Source organism: Malaclemys terrapin, chromosome 10 (assembly GCF_027887155.1).
Source record: "Malaclemys terrapin pileata isolate rMalTer1 chromosome 10, rMalTer1.hap1, whole genome shotgun sequence".
Taxonomy (NCBI): Eukaryota; Metazoa; Chordata; order Testudines; family Emydidae; genus Malaclemys; species Malaclemys terrapin.
Genome location: NC_071514.1, coordinates 87,031,252 through 87,051,631, shown reverse-complemented (window position 1 = coordinate 87,051,631; position 20,380 = coordinate 87,031,252).

The following is a 20,380-nucleotide window of genomic DNA, read 5'->3' as shown; positions in this document are numbered from 1 at the left end:
AAAAATTAGAAAGAGTCCAGTGGAGGGCAACAAAAATGATTAGGGGTCTGGAGCACATGACTTATGAGGAGAGGCTGAGGGAACTGGGATTGTTTAGTCTGCAGAAGAGAAGAATGAGGGGGGATTTGATAGCTGCTTTCAACTACCTGAAGGGGGGTTCCAAAGAGGATGGATCTAGACTGTTCTCAGTGGTACCAGATGACAGAACAAGGAGTAATAGTCTCGAGTTGCAGTGGGGGAGGTTTAGGTTGGATATTAGGAAAAACTTTTTCACTAGGAGGGTGGTGAAGCACTGGAATGTGTTACCCAGGGAGGTGGTGGAATCTCCTTCCTTAGAGGTTTTTAAGGTCAGGCTTGACAAAGCCCTGGCTGGGATGATTTAGTTGGGAATTGGTCCTACTTTGAGCAGGGGGTTGGACTAGATGACCTCTTGAGGTCCCTTCCAACCCTGATATTCTATGATTCTATGAAAGAAGGACGGCCACCGCACAGGAGAAGCCAGGTAGCAAGGAGCTGTCAAGATGAAACAATAACAAAACAGATCTGTCAACTGCCGTCTCCGTGTCAGCCTATATCCTCTCCCAATTGGGAAAGATGGCATTACCATAATGGGGCAGGCAGGCAGGCATTATTCAAGGGAGAATGTTCCAGGCAATGGAGGCAATAAATGGCCGTGTGGGTGATTAAGGCTGGAATGAAGCGCAGGCCCCAGTGTCACAAATTGTATCCCTGTTTCACAGCCAGATGGGAGAAAACCCAACAACCTGTGGGAGCGGGCAGCAGGGCTGGTTCTTCCACCCCGCTGCCGCCATCTACCCTGCCAGGCCCTCCAGTGATGTCATACGGCGGCCGGGGCTCAGCTGCGTGAGCACAGGACGGGGGCACTGCAAGTGGATAGCTGCGTCCATCAGAGAACAGATTGTTGATGGAGCGTTGTGGCTGGCCACTCAGTGGGACCGGCTTCCCCGTGTCACAAGAGAGAGGAAATGTCTTGATTTTTCATGGCTGAAACATCCTCTAAGGGCCAAAATCTCTGAACTCTGGTATCTCCAACGACTAGATGAGTCTTCGGCACCTGTTACTAGTGTTATTACCAGTAAAGCTCCTGGGAGGTTTCCCCATCCCTGAAGCTCCCAGTTCAGGGCACCAGTCCTGTCTCCCCTAGGGATAAACTAGCACCGTGAAATAGAACACAGGGCTCCAGGACAATTTTAGGGGAAGAGAAAACGACAGGGTCAAGCTGTCCTGCGTGGCTCAGGAGCGTGAGAACCAACCTCAGGGCAGACTGTTACAAGCCAGGGCACCAACCCCAAACTGGCTGCGAGTTCTGTACATAGATTTCACCAACCAACTACCAAACGTAAACCCCTCAGGCATTAAATGGCCTTAATATGGAGTCTCAGACAGTCGCCTTGGGCACTCCAGTCCGTCTCACCACCCAGGTAAGCCTAAGCTTTGTGGTAGCTGGTCCTTACACTGAAAATCACAGCAATATTCAGGTTGCTGCCAGTCCCAGTCACTTACCCCAGGTCAGTTGCACTTTAGATCCCACACCAAAGACAATGCTTGTAGCCAGTCCTATAATAAACTATCTACAGATCTATTGTGTAGGAAAAGGAAACGAGAGTTATTGACAAGGTTAAAAAGGGAAACATAGATACACACAAACGAGTTATAGTCTCACATTTCGAAAGGTAATAGATGCTTCTATAATAAGCAAGCTCTAAATGTCCTTTAGGGCTAACCCAACCTAAGCAGCTGGAGATGCCTGGCTTATGCCTAGAAGCCCTGCCCTGCAGAGCCCAGGCAGCATAGAGACACAGTTCCTTCCCCTCATGTGCTCTGAGCTGCGAACTCAGCTGATGGGAGGAATCCACTTGCAAGACTCCTCTTCATGGGGGTGGGCTGGAAGCAGAACTACAAAGTCTTTTGTTCTCTTTAATGTTCCACAATAGTCTATCTGAGTCCATGGGCCTCCCTTGCTGGCCAGGATGTAACACCTTTGTCTGGAGACCAGCACTTTACACTAGCTGATGTCTCTCTACGGTCTGGTGATTTACAGTCACAGTACGAATGCTTAAATATAACCTTACAGTGTGGGATACAAATGCTACAAGTGAGATTAATGCAGGCAGCAACTCACAGGCATTCAATAGGGTCTAAGCACTAAACTCGTTCTTATATAATCCTAACACTTGTTTTAACAATACAAACACACATGAGCCAGCCTGATTCCAGCTGTGTAGCTGTCAGTGTCCAGCTCAGACTTGAAGACCCTGGCAGGAGCTGGCCCTGGGCCTGCCAGCATCGCAGACCATGGTCCTTAATGCACTCCCAGTGGAGCACACAAACCCTTACAGCGTTAGCCCACTACGCAAAGGAGGGTGAAGTGCCACAAGGCCGACTTTCCGACCGCCCTCGCAATCAGCCAGCAGTAAAAAGAAAATGTCCTCATGCAACAACAGCGACCCCCATCCCCGAGCAAACGGATTGATTTAGACGGGTGGAACTGTCAGGCCAGCCCCACTCCCAAGAGTTAGTGGTGTTATTAACTAGAGGAAATTCTGGAGCGTAAGTATTAGACTTGTACTATACAGAATTTGTAAGTGGTTCATTAATTTACAGTTCTACTTTTTATTAAATTAATTTGCATTTTAATGAAAACGATAAGTAGATCCAGTTCCCCTCCTGGAGAGGCAATAACACGCAGCCCGGGTGTGAACGGATGTGGCTGGGCAGTGAGCTCTGGAGTCTGTGTCCCGAGGGAAGGGCTATGTGTCGTGCGAGATGGGGACTGCTGTGCTTTCTGAGCGCAGTGAGAGCGCGCGCTGTGGGACCCCACCAGCCCCGCTCTGGTCTCACGTCTGTGCTCTCTCCTCAGTCTGCAGGAGCGGGAACCAGGCGTGTGCAGGGACGTCACACAGCAGGGGACATACCCCATGGGCTGGGCTTGGGACCCTAGGAGAAAGCATGAGAGAGCAGGAACCATGGGCAGCCCACAGACAATGGCTCCCAGCTGCAGCGTAGGCATCACACACCTTTGGCCTAGGCACCAGCGAGTACGAAACATTCAACATTATACAGCAAAGTCCCGCCCGCTGGTGCACAGCCGGGCACGGGCGCCCCTTGCTCTGTTTCTGCACACCCGGACTCTGCCCAGGCCCTCCTGCTCCATTGTGGGTCCGCTGCCCCGAGCAGCACCCAGAAGGGTATTTGCACATGAGCGCCTTGGAGAACATTGTTTGTTCAAATAGGGAGTGGCTGGACCCGCAAAGGCCCTGCCCCCTCCAGCGTCGGCGATGCCGTGGTCTCCTGGCATCTCGGGTGGAGTCACCGCTGCATGGCATCCCAGTTAGTGCTGAGCCGGGAGCGATTTGTCATTCACACAATCCTGAGGACAACCCTGGTAATAAGAATGGGGCCTGTCACCTGCACAACACCGGAAAAGGTAAATCAGTGTGAGCAACGCCTGCCACAGTCCCATTCGCCAGCTCCCAGGCCGGCTGCTTCCTCTTTGAACAGGCCGTTTGCAGTGACAGCCTTGTCTCGTATTGGCGATTTCCAGGCTGGCTTCCACCCTGAGCGCTCTGCTGGAACTGCTCTCACCGCAGTCTCTGTCCCTTGCTAGGCCCTGTCCTTACACCCTGCGTCTTTCCGCAGCTTTTGATATTAATGACCGTTTCCTCCTCCCTTGGCTCGCATTGCAGATACCGTCTGACTGCTCTTTCAGGCCTGTTCCGCCTTACGGGTCTCCCAGGGACAGCACGGGGCCTGGCAGTGTTACGGATCCAGGCTAAGAGTCCCCGTTGCTGCCAAGGTCACGTTTTGTAAAGCGCTAAGCACGTGCTGGCATGTGCCTGATGATAACGTTAGTGGCCGATGACAATGTGCCGAACAGCTGTCTCTGCAACTCACACCTACCCCAGCACTTGGTTGCCCTTTACATCCAGCCTGGCCCAGGATCCCAGTGGCAGCATGTCAAAGGGACAGGTGGCAGATTCCAGCCACAGGACCCTCTCAGCTCCCAGACGTCTCTGATCAGAGACCCGCCCGGTGAAGAAGGGGACGTGGAAGTGCCCCAGTGTGCTGCTCAGCACGGGTTGTCTCCTGGTGTGTCACAGGGTCCCTTGCTAACAGCTGCTGCTGTTTGTGTGTCAATCAGGTCTGACCAGTCTGGGCTTGGTCTGGAGAGCGATTGAGATAAAATGAGGAGAGACGTCACCTGAGCTGCAGACCTGCTCAGCACTCCCTCGACTCTACGCCATGTCACCAGTAGTTCTCCAGTGTAGCTGCACCAATCCTGTTATAACCCCGCTCTTTTCCTTTGCGTTAGCTATCGTTGGTCCCACAGCGAAGGGATCGTATCAACACTGACTAATTATGCCCCAGCTCAGAGAGTGGGCACCTGAGAAACCTGTCCTGCTTTGCTACCCGTCATTGTCCCATTCCCCAGAATCCCCCCCTGTGTCCACAGAGTCACCACCTGAAGAGAAGAAATGCTGCAGCAACAGCTTTGTGCTAGAAACGGTTTGGTTTTAATAATACTGATGGGTTGGAGACTTGGCAATTGATGCTGAGAACATAATGATTGCTATGGCTGGGGGGAATCAGGACTAACAAACCTGTTGTGAAGAAGCAGGACTTTCCTGGCTCTTGTATTGTGAGGCTGGTACAGAGGAGTCCGTCCAATGGCCTCACCGCCGGGAAATGCGATCACTCTGTATCGTTTGGTTCTGTTGTCCCAAAAGGGTCCAGGCACCCCTTCTAAATCGATCTCGTACCAATATTCCCCCCCGGTTAATCAGGAATGCCGGGATATACCACGCTGGGACTGACGAATCCTGGGGCGGCTTTTCCCCCTTTGGCAGGATTAGCTCAATGACAAAGTTTCAGAAGTATTTTCATACAGGGCGACAGGCAGCCTTTGTCGCTCGCATTCTAAGTGCTCTGCCAGGACTGCTCCTGCACTGAGGCCTGTCAGCCAGGGGCCCTTCACCAATGCCCCGGGACAGGCAGGCATCTCCGCCTGATTGGGGACTGGAGCTCTTCAGGGAAATCTGCACTAGGATATTTCTTGACTGACAGGTATCTGGAGCCGGGCGAAGCGTCCTTGTATAATGTCAGCAGTGGAGATCATTCTGAAGTCATGCTTACACAGCTACTTGGCTAGTACTTAGGGCAGGGGTAGTCAATAGACGGACCGAGGGCCAAATCTGGACCACCAGACGCTTTTGAATGGACCCTGAAATCTTTTTACTTACTTATTATCGTTATTATTGTTATTATTTTCTCTGGAGTGTGGACCTCGACTATACCTTGACCAAGAAATTTGGGCCTTGACAAAAAATAATTGACTCCCCCTGACTTAGGGAATGAAAATGGCGGCATTCTTACCTGCAGGTATCTTGTTTCTTCAGATATGGTGAAAACCAGCCTGAATAACTCGGCGGTAGAATACTCCTCTAACCAGTAAGCAACAGATCTGGCACCTCCCTACGCTCTAGCACCATAGTGCCTTCTGCAGTGCCACAGAGTAATAATTTAACAACTTTATTCTTTGGAGATTTACTAATCTGACTGAAAAGGAGATGCCCCCCTCCCCCAGCCATCCTTCCTTCCATCTCTTGTATCATTAGATTTGCAGTTAATCTCACACGCAGCAATCCCATGATTTCTTTTTTTCATTTTAGACAGGTTAATTAAACATGTCTTTTAAACTACTTTTCCCCAGTTGCATCCAAATGTCTGCTAAGGGAGCTTAGACTCTAATACCCCCATAGCATGTATCTTGGGAGGATTTCAGTACTTGTAAACCACAAATATGGATCTTATTCTAACCTATACACCCACTAGATGACAGCTACTTCTGAATTCCAGGAATATATAAGGCTCCTTACAACGTTAGCCGAGGAATACCAGGGCTTTTGTGTGGTTTTTTGTAAAGAAAATTGAGCAATAAACATCCAGAGAAATGAGACATTTAAACATTCAAAGTAATTGATACCAGGAAAAAAATATGATAGGATGAAATCTATTCCTGCAATAAACTGTCCATTAGCTGGGCCATCAGCATAACCCTAATCTAAAGTTATGAGGATCCATTACAGATATAATCAAATACAATTTTCTATATTCCATGAATCAAAAGCACCATATGTATTAAGAACCTAGTTTGTCTTTTTGTTCCTGCCTTCTCCTGGAACAGTATAGATCTGATTTCTTGTGTTATATTGCTCTGATGTCTGCTAAGGGCACCATGCCCTAGAAATTCACATTAAATAGCAGCGAGTGAGCACTAGAAATGAAAAAAGGGAAATACTATCTAGACAGCTGGAAGTAAAAATATGAAAAGTGTTGCACTTACAGGAGGAAAAAAGCCTATTTTTATTACTTGAATAGACAGTTTGGTATAAAGAGAAATTCCTCATCCAAGATCACACACACAGTAGAGCTGCAGCAGGCAGGCTGAGATGCTGAATCCACTATGTGCCAGGCACTGTATGGCTCTTGACTTCAATGAGCGGCAGTGGGATTTCAATAGGGATACGGAAGTGCTATCGCTGTAGCACACCAGTGGGACACTGAGTTCAGTCTTGGTTTGCCCTGTTTGGCCATATTGTCCCCTCCACCTGGATTTGCCCCGCCCCTTCTTTCTTCCATGTAGACACTCATTTTGCTCTCCTGTCCTTCTACTCTCCCATCCCCGTGCCTCTCTTTGACATCACCTGGCTCCTTCAGACCCCACCTTGGTCCTGACCCCACCCTACTCCCGCGTTACCAGCGTTGGCCCAGCGGAGCGCAGCACACAGGCCTATGCTCAGCTTCCAAGCATGTGCTGAAGTCCATCCCTGCTCAGCAAAGCCCCTGCGCAGGTATGCTTCATTGCATCAGGGACGTTGTCAGCAACGCCACTTGTTCTGAACTCCCCAGCTCTCTGCTGCCATCCCCTGGCCGTGGTTTTCTCTGCTCACTCTCTTGCCACGTGCCTGCCTGAATTCCTCCAAAGACACAACTGCTCCACTGTGGCTACAAGGAACTTCCTCCATCCCTCTTCCACCAGGTCCCTCCTTGAGTGCACCTGCACTGCCAGAGTCTTGCATTCCCCTGGACCCTGAATCCCCTCCTTCCTCCTCCATGTGACAGCCGAGGTAAATAGACACGGCCTTTGCAGAGGGATTTCTAAACCCAAATACTCAGATAGCACCAGAGACAGGTGAGCTCAGCAAAGCAATACAATCCCTGCAGGCCATTCCCTGCCTTAGTTTCCTCACCACTCTCGAACGTTCTTGGGGATTTGGGCAGAGCCCTGAGGACTCCAGGTTCCCTCTCCGGGACCTCGTTCCTCCAGCTCAGGCTTTTCCCTCCAGATCATGGAGAGTCCCTCTGACTCCTGCAGCTAGTCCCTTCTGCTTCGGTTGGTCCAGCAGCCAAACGGTTCCCTCTCACTCGGGAGCAGCCCCCTTGGGGGTTTCTCTTCCTCTCAGCAGCTCAGTTTTTAACACCTGGGGGTGTCTGTTCCCATTCTGGGGGTTTCCACTTCTCCCCCCTCTCCCCTGCAGACAACCTGGAATAACTGGATTCTTCCTGCCCTCCTCAGCATACTCAATGTCTTGCCTGCAGGGCCGGCTCCAGGCACCAGCTTACCAAGCACGTGCTTGGGGCAGTCACTTCGGAGAGGGGCGGCACGTCCAGCTGTTTGGTGGCAATTTGGCGGACGGTCCCTCACTCCTGCTCGGAGCGAAGGACGTCCCACCGAATTGCCGCTGCAGATCGCGATCGAGGCTTTTTTTTTGTTTGGCTGCTTGGGGCGGCCAAAACCCTGGAGCCGGCCCTGCCTGCCTGAGACAGTCATTAAACGCGAACCCTTCCTTGGTTTGTTCTGCAGCTTCTCCCAGACCGGCTTGAGCGACGCAGACCCTGGTCTGCCCGGGGCTGGTTTGCAGCACCCGGTGGGTGTGAGTCAGCGCGTTCGTCGTCCCAGGCGGAGTGCATCGGTTGTACCCAGACCGGTCCCCGGGGGTTGCGGGACTGTTGGGAGCTGCAGGGAGGGGCTTGTGTCTCAGCTGGTTCCTTCCATATATTTTGTGGGAGGGGCTCGGCATCTTGCTTTCGGATTGGCTGCTATGTGTCTGATACAGTCATAGTAGTGCCGGGGCAGTCGGATCAGTCCGCTGCCAGCACTGCATGTGCTCAGGCCTCCACTCCAGCTGGGCCCATCACCCTCCCTGACTATCCCAGTTCCCTCCTCTGGGGCCTGCTGGCCCCCTGCTCTCCAGACTCCAGCTCGTGCAGACAGGCCCTGCCCCTTTCACGCACACGGCGGGGAACGTGAACATCGCCACTTGCTGCCCATTCATCAGCACATCCTGTTCGCGAATCGCCCGGGAACTGCTCCCTCCTCTTCCTCAGCCTTCTCCCTCCTGCATCGCTCACCGCTGCCTCCGTCCATCTCGCACTGGCCTCCGTGCTGCCCCCCGAGACGGAGCCAGAAGCTGTCTTTGCTGCACCTCCTGCCATCTGGGGCAGCCTCCCTCTTTCTCCCAACCATATCGACTCTCCATCTGTTTTCAGATTTCGGCTGGAAAAAACCTCTCTCTCTCCCCAGCTTGTCCCATTGATTTATCTCTGCCTGAGTTCTTCTCCATTGGCTCCTGTCTTCAGGAACGGATGCTTTAATTTATTTAGCATACAATTCTTTTATGCCTTTCTCTCTGTCGTTTATACCCCGTTCTGTCTGCTGACCCATAGTATTTAACACTGTAGTGCATTTGAGGCTGTTATTGCCTGTGCTCAGTACAGTTTGTAAGGCCCCATGGGCTCCGCTGGGATGAAAGACCAGCGAAAGGCAGAACGTTAGCATTGCTCCAGGAAGAAATGTCGCAGCTTGACACAAGCCAGACACTTGTTTTGCTGTTTGTGACGTTTCACAGGGCTCAGGATTGTGCTTGTCCCGGAGCTTTCCCGGGGGACGAGTGCTGTTTGTGCTGTGAAATGGCAGGTCCTCTCCAGCGGGGCTTTGTCATGAAACCAGAAAGAAATCAGCTGTTTTCCTGAGCAAAGCAGAAGCCTCGATGAGCCCTTAGCATCCGCATGGAGTTCGGTCTCTCCAGCCTGTTGCAGACTTGCCAATAAATTCCAGGGAGAGGAACAAAAGGTGCTAAATTAAAGTATTGACACCAGTAATTTAGACCCCAAGTGGGGCTCTGCAATCAGACTAAATCAATGAATGCCCACGAGTGCTGAGTGAGCACCACGCCTGCTGCAGGGTGTGAGAGCGACAGACTGCGAGGGCCAGGAGGTGGGGGCAGAGCGAGACAGATCCTGCCCCTGGCCAGTGGGTGCTGTCAGACGCTGAGGGAGAGGAAGAGAGAGGAGAAAACTTAAATTGAGCTAAAACTGAATTTTCAAGTTTCTTGTCCTGCGAGATGGAACCAGCTGGAGAAGGAGCCAGTGACATCAGTGCGCCAGGCAGGAGCTGAGCCTCACACAGGGATCGGCCGTTTAGCAGCTCATTAGTGATACTGACACATTAGCTCTGACCAGCACGTCCCAGCTCTTCTGTCATGGCCATTGCAGCGGCACAGTCTTTGAATGCATTGCGTGGGAGAGAGGAAGGTTCACGCCTTCATCCTTTGTTGGTCCACGCATGCAGGAGATCCCGGCAATCTCTGGTCCACGCATGCAGGAGATCCCGGCAATCCCTGGTCCACTCATGCAGGAGACCCCGGCAATCCCTGGTCCACTCATGTAGGAGATCCTGGCAATCCCTGGTCCACGCATGTAGGAGATCCCGGCAATCCCTGGTCCACGCATGCAGGAGACCCCGTCAATCCCTGGTCCACGCATGCAGGAGACCCCGGCAATCCCTGGTCCACGCATGCAGGAGACCCCGGCAATCCCTGGTCCACTCATGCAGGAGACCCCGGCAATCCCTGGTCCACGGATGCAGGAGACTCCGGCAATCCCTGGTCCACTCATGCAGGAGATCCCGGCAATCCCTGGTCCATGCATGCAGGAGATCCTGGCAATCCCTGGTCCACACATACAGGAGACCCCGGCAATCCCTGGTCCACTCATGCAGGTGACCCCGGCAATCCCTGGTCCACGCATGCAGGAGACCCTGACAATCCCTGGTCCACTCATGCAGGAGATCCCGGCAATCCCTGGTCCACTCATGTAGGAGATCCTGGCAATCCCTGGTCCACGCATACAGGTGACCCCGGCAATCCCTGGTCCACGCATGCAGGAGACCCCGGCAATCCCTGGTCCACTTATGCAGGTGACCCCGGCAATCCCTGGTCCACTCATGCAGGTGACCCCGGCAATCGCTGCTTGTTTATGTAAGAGCAGAATAAAGGCCTTGCATCTGCTGTACAAAGGACTTCCGAAATTAATTTTCTGTAGCAAAGATTCAAGCATATAACGGTGTGGTCAAGGTTTAGTGAGTTAAGTTGCAGACCTGTCTGTGCTCTGGCTCCAGGCACGTTGTTTACAAGGGGGAGAGAAAAGCAACAAGTAACTGCCGGTGTAACAGATCATCTTCTTACATGTACAATATAATCCTAATTAATAGGCAGGCTGAGCTGGAGCGACCATCTCTGTTATCAATTTGTGGCTGTGGTTGGATTGTCTGTCTCCCAGGACAGTAATATTCCTCCAGCTTATTGCAAACTGCTCGTGGCATCACTCTATTACACAGACTTAATGCTTCCAAAATAGAGATTTAATACTCCACCCTATCAACATAAGTGAGGGTCAAAGCAATTCATATCCACGATCCCACAGAGCTCCCTGACAGTGGGTTTTATGGCAAATAGAATGCTGACTTGTGACCCTGGGGCGCCCTGGCCCTTGGCAGAGAACCTGCCCACTTTGTCAGACAGCAGAAGGAATCTCAGAGTTAAAGTATTTGAGACAGTCTGAGAGATCCTAAAGAGCTGTGAGTGTGACACCCATGGCAGAGCAAGGGATAGTGAATGTGGGCTGCTCTGCCCAGCTCTGCCAGTGCACCTCAATTCTCTTGACGTGGGGCAGCCCCATAATTCCAGTCCTGCGCCTCTCCACACAGCTCAGCCTCTCTGCACTGCAGCACCCCCGGCCCTTGCAGCTGGATGACTTTCCATTTCCAGGCGAGACTGAGACCAGAGAGTGTAGTTCCTCTTGTGACCGACAGCGACAGCACACAAGTCTCCAGGGAGATAGTCCCCAAGTACTTACTATTTTAAGCACTTTTTAATAAGCTGTTTGTAAATATAGTTGCATGCAAGTTCAGATGGGAACTGTGCTTGTCATACAGGCTGCTGGGCAGAAATCCCGGGGAATAGCACATCAGATGGTTCTGTGTTTATTTGTGTCCTGAAATATACATTTGAAAAGACATCCATACCCGCTGTGTGTGAGACACTGCATCCTGCTGTCTTCCCTGCAGGAAAGGCCCTGGCTCCAGGGAGAAGGTTTATATTACCAGGGCACGTTGCTTCTGTATTTGCTTTTATGTGCAAGCCAGGGCACAGGTTCTACTGCAAATCACAACGAAATATCTGAGCACGTAAAGGAAATGGGAGGTTTCGGTGCAGGGGGATTTATTTGCAGAAATTAACCATATGTTAGGAGAACTACCCCTTTGCTTCCCACAAAAACAACAGAACAGCTATAATTCTCCTGGCATGAGCTGGGCAGACATGGATCTGCCTTCTCCCCCAAACTGCCAGAAAGTACTCAGCTGCTAACACTTTCACTGGCTGGATCTCGTGGCTATGTGCCATGGCTTTCACTGAGGTCCAGGGGCAGGAGAACCTGCCTTAATGGAACAAAAGAGGCTGGACCCTGTGACGGATGCTGCAGGTTTTATCAACCCTGGCAGGGGATCCCGATATGCTGCCCCACCCCTCTGGTGCCCTGAGTGGGAGGCTGAGCCAAGCCAGACAACAGCCCAGGGCCTGGGGCTAGTTCCCAGCGGTGGGTGCGAGGCAGCTCTGGGAGGCACTGCCCGCTGGGAGCTCAGCAATTGTAGCCAAGTCTAGACCCACTCTGCGGAAAGCAGGGGCAAGGCAGGGCGCGGCGCTGACCGCCTGCGGGGGCAGGGAACGTGAGGGGCGCAGAGGAGGTGCCCGGGGGTTGTGCTATCCTGTTTGCTGCCTGGCAGGAACATGCAACTGGAGACATTTGCTGACTTGGTGTCAGTTTGGGTTAAACCAGCGCCCCTGAGAGAACCCCCAACCCCGCAGGGCGACTGGTGTTCAGACTGCAGCCTGCGGGGCCTGTTCCCACTGGGTGCTGTGCCTCAGCCCAATCACAGCCATCCACGAGAAAGGGCCGTCAACGAAAACTCAGATCCAGTGGCCTGGGGACCACACGCAGTAGTCCCATAAACCAGGGTGCTGGGTCTCCTGTGCCGGTCCCCCACAAAGCGGCTATTATGTGGCTGCCTGCGGCTGAGGGCTGATGTATGGTTCAGCTGGTGTCTCCCGAAGTTCAGAAAGTTCCAGCCCCGACAGGGACCGGCTTGTACCTAGCACTGGGAAATGGGCAGAACCTGGCCCCTTCCAGGAGGTGTGTGTCGTGTCTCCTGCCTGGCAGATGCCAGAGCTGCTGTGCCTGGCTTGGTGGGTCTCTCACTGGGCATGAGCACGAAATAGCACTGGCCCCGGCCCAGGCTGCAGGAGCAGGTGGGTGCGGTCCTACCGGAGAACCTGGCTGTGAGGGGAGAAGGCTCCCAGACAGTGCACTTCCAGCCGCTCCTTTTAGTAGACAGGCAAATCCTGGGCTTCTAATGAACTGACATGGACACAAGTTTATGTGGCGACTAGGTCTGGGGCTGTCCGTCGGCACTGAGTTAAACCTCCCCTTTGCCCTGGAAAGAGCCCACAATGTACATCAGGGTGCTGCAGGCACTGGCTCATTACAGGGCTTGCAACCAGACCAGGAATCACTGCTCTACTGCAGGTACAACACGGCATGACTCCTCTGAAACCGTAATGACTCATTCTGCCATGAAGAGTAACACCCACTTATTACAGCAAATGTGCCAGGCTGCAGGAATATCTGGCATTAGTGTCATTATCACAATTAGACACATTAAAGCAGAACTCACCGTTAGTGTCTGCAAAACTGCTACAATGTTCAGCACATTATCATTACAAAAATTACAGGCTGCAAAGAGGATTATTTCCTAGTTTGCAGAATTCCTGGAATGCAACTTTTGATTGCAATGAATCAGTGAAGACCTGCTTGGCTCTGCCCACATGTTGGTAAGTCCTGTTATTGAAATATCGGGTCCACCTAGCTGAGAGCCAATAACAGCCAGACAGGGATAAGGAGGAGTTGCTTTATTCTGCAGAAGAAAGGAGAGCTTTGCACCTTGGTACAAAAACTTTGTCTTACACACATTTTACAGATTTTTTATACATATTTAGACAAAGGTCCTTGCAGTGTTAACACTTGATTGGTGGTTGTTATATGATATACCCGGGTGGCCACGCTTACCAGTTTCTCCAGGGATTTTCCTTCAGCACCCTCGAGCTGCTGCAACCGCTTCTTGATGTCCGGGGCTGACTGGGAAATAAAAATAAGCCTGACCGTGGACTGTGTCTGTGGCCTTGGGATCTGCATTGTGGCGTCCTTAATTTTTGTTGGCAGGATCTGTCTCGGTAGACCTGCTGTCCTGGGTTCCGTTGAGGAGGGTACCAGGTCCACCGCAATTGGTAATGCTGCTGCCGGGGGTGGGCGTGGTCTAGAGCAATACATGGGGGGGGGGGGGTATCCTCCAAATAATCAGCCTCGTGAGGGGCAGAAGCTTTCGGGAATAGAGGGGCCTGAATCTGTACCTTCTTCATGCGACGATGAGCCTCATTATCCCACAAAAACCAATAGTCCATTTGCCCCGGCACCTGGTTTTCCAATGTCAGGCGTAAGGGAGTTAAATGGGTAGGAATATCAAAGGAGCCATACTCGGACCATGCCGTCCCCAGGGCTGGCCAATCCTGGATGCAAAGTTGTAAAAAACGCTTCCTTGACATCCCTTTTTGAACACCGGGTAAGGGCCATTTGCTTAACATATAATTCAAAGGGTTATCCTTAGAGGGTTTTACCAGAGACCCACCCATCTGCCTGCTGACACTCCAACAAAGAATTACACAGAGAACAGAAGGAATTATGGCCTAATAGGATCCTATTACAGGAATTTCTACTAATACTGACCGCTACAGGGGACGGGACAGAAGGATCCCAATTCGACCTCAGAGCTTCATTGCACGCGATGGCTTCCACTCTGAGGAATTACAAATGAGAGGCTCAGTTCCATCCACACACCTAACACCTAAATGTATAAGACAGAAATTCATTAGCCGGTTAACCAGACCAGAACCAGAACCAGAACCAGAACCAGAACCAGACAGTGTCTCCTTATACTATTAGCAAAAAGAACAGGAGTACTTGTGGCACCTTAGAGACTAACAAGTTTATTAGAGCATAAGCTTTCGTGGACTACAGCCCACTTCTTCGGATGCCGAAGAAGTGGGCTGTAGTCCACGAAAGCTTATGCTCTAATAAACTTGTTAGTCTCTAAGGTGCCATAAGTACTCCTGTTCTTTTTGCGGATACAGACTAACACGGCTGCTACTCTGAAACTTATACTATTAGGACTCACCTTATCGAAGCACGAACCCCAGGGGCTGCGGTGAAGCAGAGAAAAGGGGCGAAACACCCCATTGGCGCCATTCCCAGTTCGCCGCAGCCGTCCGGAGTCCAATGTCCAAGCTAGGAGAGTCCCGGCGGAGTCGCCAGAAACTGTCACCGAAATATCGGGTCCACCTAGCTGAGAGCCAATAACAGCCAGACAGGGATAAGGAGGAGTTGCTTTATTCTGCAGAAGAAAGGAGAGCTTTGCACCTCGGTACAAAAACTTTGTCTTACACACATTTTACAGATTTTTTATACACATTCAGACAAAGGTCCTTGCAGTGTTAACACTTGATTGGTGGTTGTCAGACCCGTGCTTTTGCTATCTGGTCAGTAAAAACCGGCTTGGGACCAGCTCCAACTACCTTAAGGCCTTAAAAAAAAGACAGTTGAAAAGTTCAGGCTACTGTGTCCTTAAGGTGTCTGCTTCCCCATAATGGCCGCTGGCTGACATAACAACTGCTCTGTTAAGGGGGGTCACTAGTAACTTTCACAGTCCTAAAAGATGCCATAATTAAGGCAGACAGGAGTCACAATGAAGAGTGAGCACAGTCCCCTGGTTAGGGAAACTGAGTCATTAGCAGCAGGTTACTCCGTAAGGGTTTGGAAATTACACCCCAAGCAGTCAATGTTTCCAAGAATGGAATTAGGGACATAGGATGCCGCCTGGTGAACAGCAGTGCTCTGGTGGGAAATGATCGTTAGTTAATTGAACAGGAGAATCTTACAAATGGAACGAGCATCTGGATTTGGGAAAGCACTGTTTCTCACGGTGTGCTCCCCTAATGTCATGTCACAGAGCCTCTGCTGTATGTAATGTGCTAGCAAATTACCACACGATACAGGTAGCAATTTATAACAGTTGATAACTGTATTTTCCTGAAGGTACATCAGTCATGGGCATACCCAGAGACAGGAGCGCCGGGGGGAGGGCGGCGAGCCCGGCCGCGGTCCCGCTCACCCCGGGTGAGCGCCGCCCCCCTCCAGGTGCCGCCCCACGCACACGTTTGGAGGGCTGGTGCCTGGAGCCGGCCCTGCTCCAGTGCCATGTCTGTGTCTGCATTCCCCCTGCCCTCTGCAGCGGATCACACATCCTGCCCCTTCCTTTCTTTCTGAGGTCTGGGGGATTAGTATAAATGAAATATAACCAGCTCCTTTTCTTCCTGACTCTGACTGGGAGCATCCAGCTCTGCCCTCACGTCCAGCCCAGATGAGACAAGACTGCTTATTTGGTGAGAATAAAAGGGTTGGAGGAATCTGTGGAGTTTGCAGGGAGACATTCTTTCCTTCTCAAGTAAATAAAAACATCACCCCCAGGTCCTGGCAGCAGCTCACTTCTTTCTGCACAAATTGGGGCCACTGCAATTTCTTGCTGAGAAGCCTTCGCCTCCAGCCAAGCTTCCCGGCAGGCAGCAAACCCCAGAGGTGGGGAGGGATCAAGGCACTGGCTGCCCGCACTGAGCAGCGCAGGGGAAAGGAGGCACCCGCACGCATGTGCCATTGCTGTGCACAGGGGCTAGGTGGGCTGGCCTTTGCCTTTCCCTTTCATTCCCCACCCCCTGAGGTAGGGCGGGAGTGTGAGCGTGAGGTGGCGTAGTGCAAGAGGTGGGGAAGAGATGGATAGTGGGGGTGGATTGGGATGCTTGGGTCTAAAGATCATCTCAGCACGTAGACGCTCATTCTGTTCTAGAAGCGTGGGTATGTGTGTGCATGCGCTAATGCACTCTGTGCACGCACGTGTGTATGTGTGCGTGCGTGTGTGCACACAAGCTCTCTGTATGTATAGAAACACATGCAGCTGTGCCTGCGTACAGACACCTGCCTGCCTGCGTGTGCAGGGACTGCGGGTGTTTGTGGGTGAGTGTGCAGGGACTGCGGGTGTTTGTGAGTGAGTGTGCAGGGACTGCGGGTGTTTGTGGGTGAGTGTGCGGAGGTGGGGGTGTTTGACAGCAGAGTCCCCCTGCATTAGTTCCTCAATCACACGTTTTATTAACTGTTGGCCTCCCCTCCAGAGCCATGTAGCTCTGCTCCACACATTAGAGATGGGCCCAATTAATCGGATGGGTAAAACCAGTTAATGCACCTTAGAGAAGCATAATTTAATTGGAAACAATTATTACATGCCGCTCCTATGTAAAATGTCTAAGAATCGGCACTAATGGCCCTATTATGAACATAGCTTTTAATTGTCGTGTGGTTCTGTGTGCTAAGTGTCTCTCTGGGCATCCTTTTGTTTCCCAGGAATTACAGATAGGCTGCTGATGACGCTGGCACGGTGGAGGTGGCCTGTTTGGGAGAGCATCCTTCTCAGAAGGTGCTGGAAGTGCTGACTTCCCAAGGGACCTGGGGCGTATCCCAGCTCGTCTCATGGCACTGTGTGGTGGTAGCGAGGCCATTTCCCTGGGAGCGAGCTGCCTAGCCCGCGCCAGCAGACTCAGGTTAGCAGGGCTCGCGCTAGGGCTCTGACAATGGCTGTGTGAATGGCACTGCCAAGCTGTGGAGCCCACCACTCTTCCTACGCTTCAGAGCCTGAGCTCCAGCCCCAGCCGCCACTTCCGAGCTCTGCTTGCACCACTATTGCCAGAGCACAAGCCCCACTAGCCCGTCTGCTGAGCGGCTCACTGGGGTGGGCTGTGTAGACAGCTAAGGCTCCCAGAGGTGCCGCTGCCCCCTGGTTTCCACTGAGCACCTTTCCCAGCAAGTGCTGCAGTGTTTTGCTGGGCTCCGTATCTGAGCGGAAAGATCCTTCTGCATTTTTGGCCTCCATCCCACTGGGAACCCTCTCGGCAGGGAGAGGAACCGGGAAGAAGTCATTCCCCACTTTCGTAGGTGCCTTGGGTCTCCCTTGACCTAGCATGATTTCCCTCCAGGTTTTACATATGGAGCTTGAAGGCCTTTTGTTACCTCCACCTCACTGCGCAATGCACCCCGTGGCCTGGATTCCACCTCAGCGCTAATCTCACCCAGGCCTTCCCCCCTTGCCCGCTGTGTCTCCACATCCCAGCTTGCCTGGCCTGAGTGCACATAAAGGTGCTGCCTGCCTGGCTCACCCAGACAGACAATGTTCCCTCCTCAGCCGTCTCCCCCGACTCCCCATTCAGTTCAGGGTCCGGCTCAAAACTGGCCCCTGCTTTGAAAAGGGGTTTGGCCCAGATGACCGTGTTTCTCACTCAATCCCCCCTCCATGCTCATCAGTCATTAGCTTGGTCAGCTGGTCCCCCCCCACAAACCGGCTGCCTCCTCCTCTCCAGCACCCGCCATATGGATCAGCTTCCCTCAGTCCTTTCCCAGTTCCAGCTGACGAGCATTCCTCTCTCCCTCTGGAACCCGGCTGTGGATTCACACTAGCTCTGGCCAGCATTCTGGGACACGCCGTACACAATTAAACGGTATCGCGCCCCTTGTCTCCTGTGTCGCGTTCTCTGTTGCTCCTGCACAGGCCATGGCTGTAGTGAGATTAAAGCCTAGGAAACCCGAGCGCCAGCAATGCTGTTTTCAGGACATGCTCCCCTGTCACTAGTGTGTAACTGCCCAGCCAGAGGATGGATTACCAGATCTGGGTGACTAGTGAGGAAGGGGGCCAACTGAAGAAGAAAAACCTTCTACTCCCACTTAGCTCACAAATAGGGCCAATATATGGGCAGCTCTCTATGGCTTTTGTGTCCCCACCATCTGATTCTGCTGCAAGCCCATAACCGGCTTCTCTACCTGCAAAGGAAAAAGCTCTTTTGTCTAGGCTCTGTGAATACATTTTGGCTCCTATGCACAGGGTGGGGGTTGCCAGGTATCTCCTGCCATCAGCACAGATATATTCACGTGCACTCTCTTGAGAAGCAGCATTTTCAGTAAAAATTGGCCCTGCCAGCTAGGGATGATAAAGCCTAATCAAAAAGAAAAATGGAATATGGAAATGGTCCTGAGCCAGGTTAACCCCTCACAGCTTGGACTGGCTGGGGTGTGCTGTGGCTCTCCAGGCAGCATCAGTGTGGCTGCAGCCAGAGAGTGGCTGGCAGATCAGGTCTGCTTGTCCAGCCTGTGGGATTGGGAGATTGCACGTGGGGGCCAGGCTGCCGGCCGCACTGGAAGAGGGTCCATCTTTATGAATTTGCCAAGAGGCCAGTTAGATTTTAAAGCTGAAATCTAACAAACTAGGTTTGCCAGTGGATAAGTGTTCTAGCCAATATAGAATGGAACCTAATAGTGAGTCCAGGGAGAGTTAGCTAACTAATCTAGACCTTGGTTCTTTTCAGGCCAACTTGTAATTTGAACAGTATTTCTCAGGTCAGGACACTTGCTTGTCTTAACCAACCAACCATTTATTAATTCATCCAGAACCACATTAGTATACACTGACCAGTATACAACCATCCCTCAAGTGTAGACACAGCCAATGTTCCATGTGTGTACTACACACAGTGTAGTCTTGCACAGATGCAGTCTTCTCACAGGCAAGAGTTGAGGTTCCACAGTTGTACCAAGGAACAATGCAAATTACCAAGATTTCTTATTACATTGGCTTTTGATCGTCAACTCTGAATTCTTTAGTACCTAGCACATTTATCTCACCCCCAAGGATGCCCTGGACTTTACGGCACTTTGACAAGTGTGGTTACTGCTGTTTGAATGGATTGGTCCAAAAGGGACAAGTTTAGAATGTCAAAAGTTACATATTATTTTCAGTCTCTCTTAGGCCAATTTGCTTGGACTTATAAAGGAGTTAAAATCCAAACTATGGATGGGGGAAAGTCCTTTCCACACAGCTGGTCTGGGCATCGGTCAAACTTAGGATTCTGCACCTTCTTGATGGGTTCAGTCAACTCTTTACTTGCACGTGCTGACTTCCATTTTATGTATCCTAATTTTAGGGATAGTTGGAAGGGGCCACCCTCTGATTTCTACTGGACACGTGCCAAGTGAATGCTCAGATTTCAGCTCTCTCTGGATATGTATACCTGCAGCTGGCCCGTGCCAGCTGACTTGGGCTCGCGGAGCTGTTTAATTGTGGTATAGACGTTTGGGCTTGGGATGCTGCCTGAGCTCTGGGACCCTCCCACCTTGCGGGTCCTAGATCCCAAATGTCCACACTGGCACAGGCCAGTGGTGGGTTTTTAATTGCAATGTAGACACACTCTCTGTTCCTCTATTGGTACCCAATAGATGGTGTTTCTATATAACAGGCTTCTTCAATCCTTTTCTTATCAGAGGCTTTGTATATTTGATTCATTTCATTATTAGCCCCTACTATCTGTTGTGATCCCCCCTTAAGAGCAATTTCTCTGAATATTCCAGAATTATACCCTTGTTTATGTCTTTCAACATTCCTTTTTCCGTGTGTCAGACAGTGCCTATTATTTTTAGAATACAACGATTATTTACAAGGAAAACTGACAAAATCCTTTATAATCTCCTAATGTAAGGCCTAAATAATGTGAAATTCTTATGTACAGTCAAGGAATGTATGGCGTATGCCCTCCAACTTTAGAAGAAGACATATTATTGACATACAGAAGAATGTAGCTCTGACTCACTAGGCAAACAAATCTGCCACTTCTAATTTGGGGTGAAAGACAGATTATCCATGGCATGTTTGATTTACCAGGAAAACAATGTACAGTTCTAATCTGGGATGTAAACCTGTGACTTGGATTTCTTGGGGTAACAGGCGGTTTGCCCAATTTGGCCGTCAATCTTACAGCCAGTC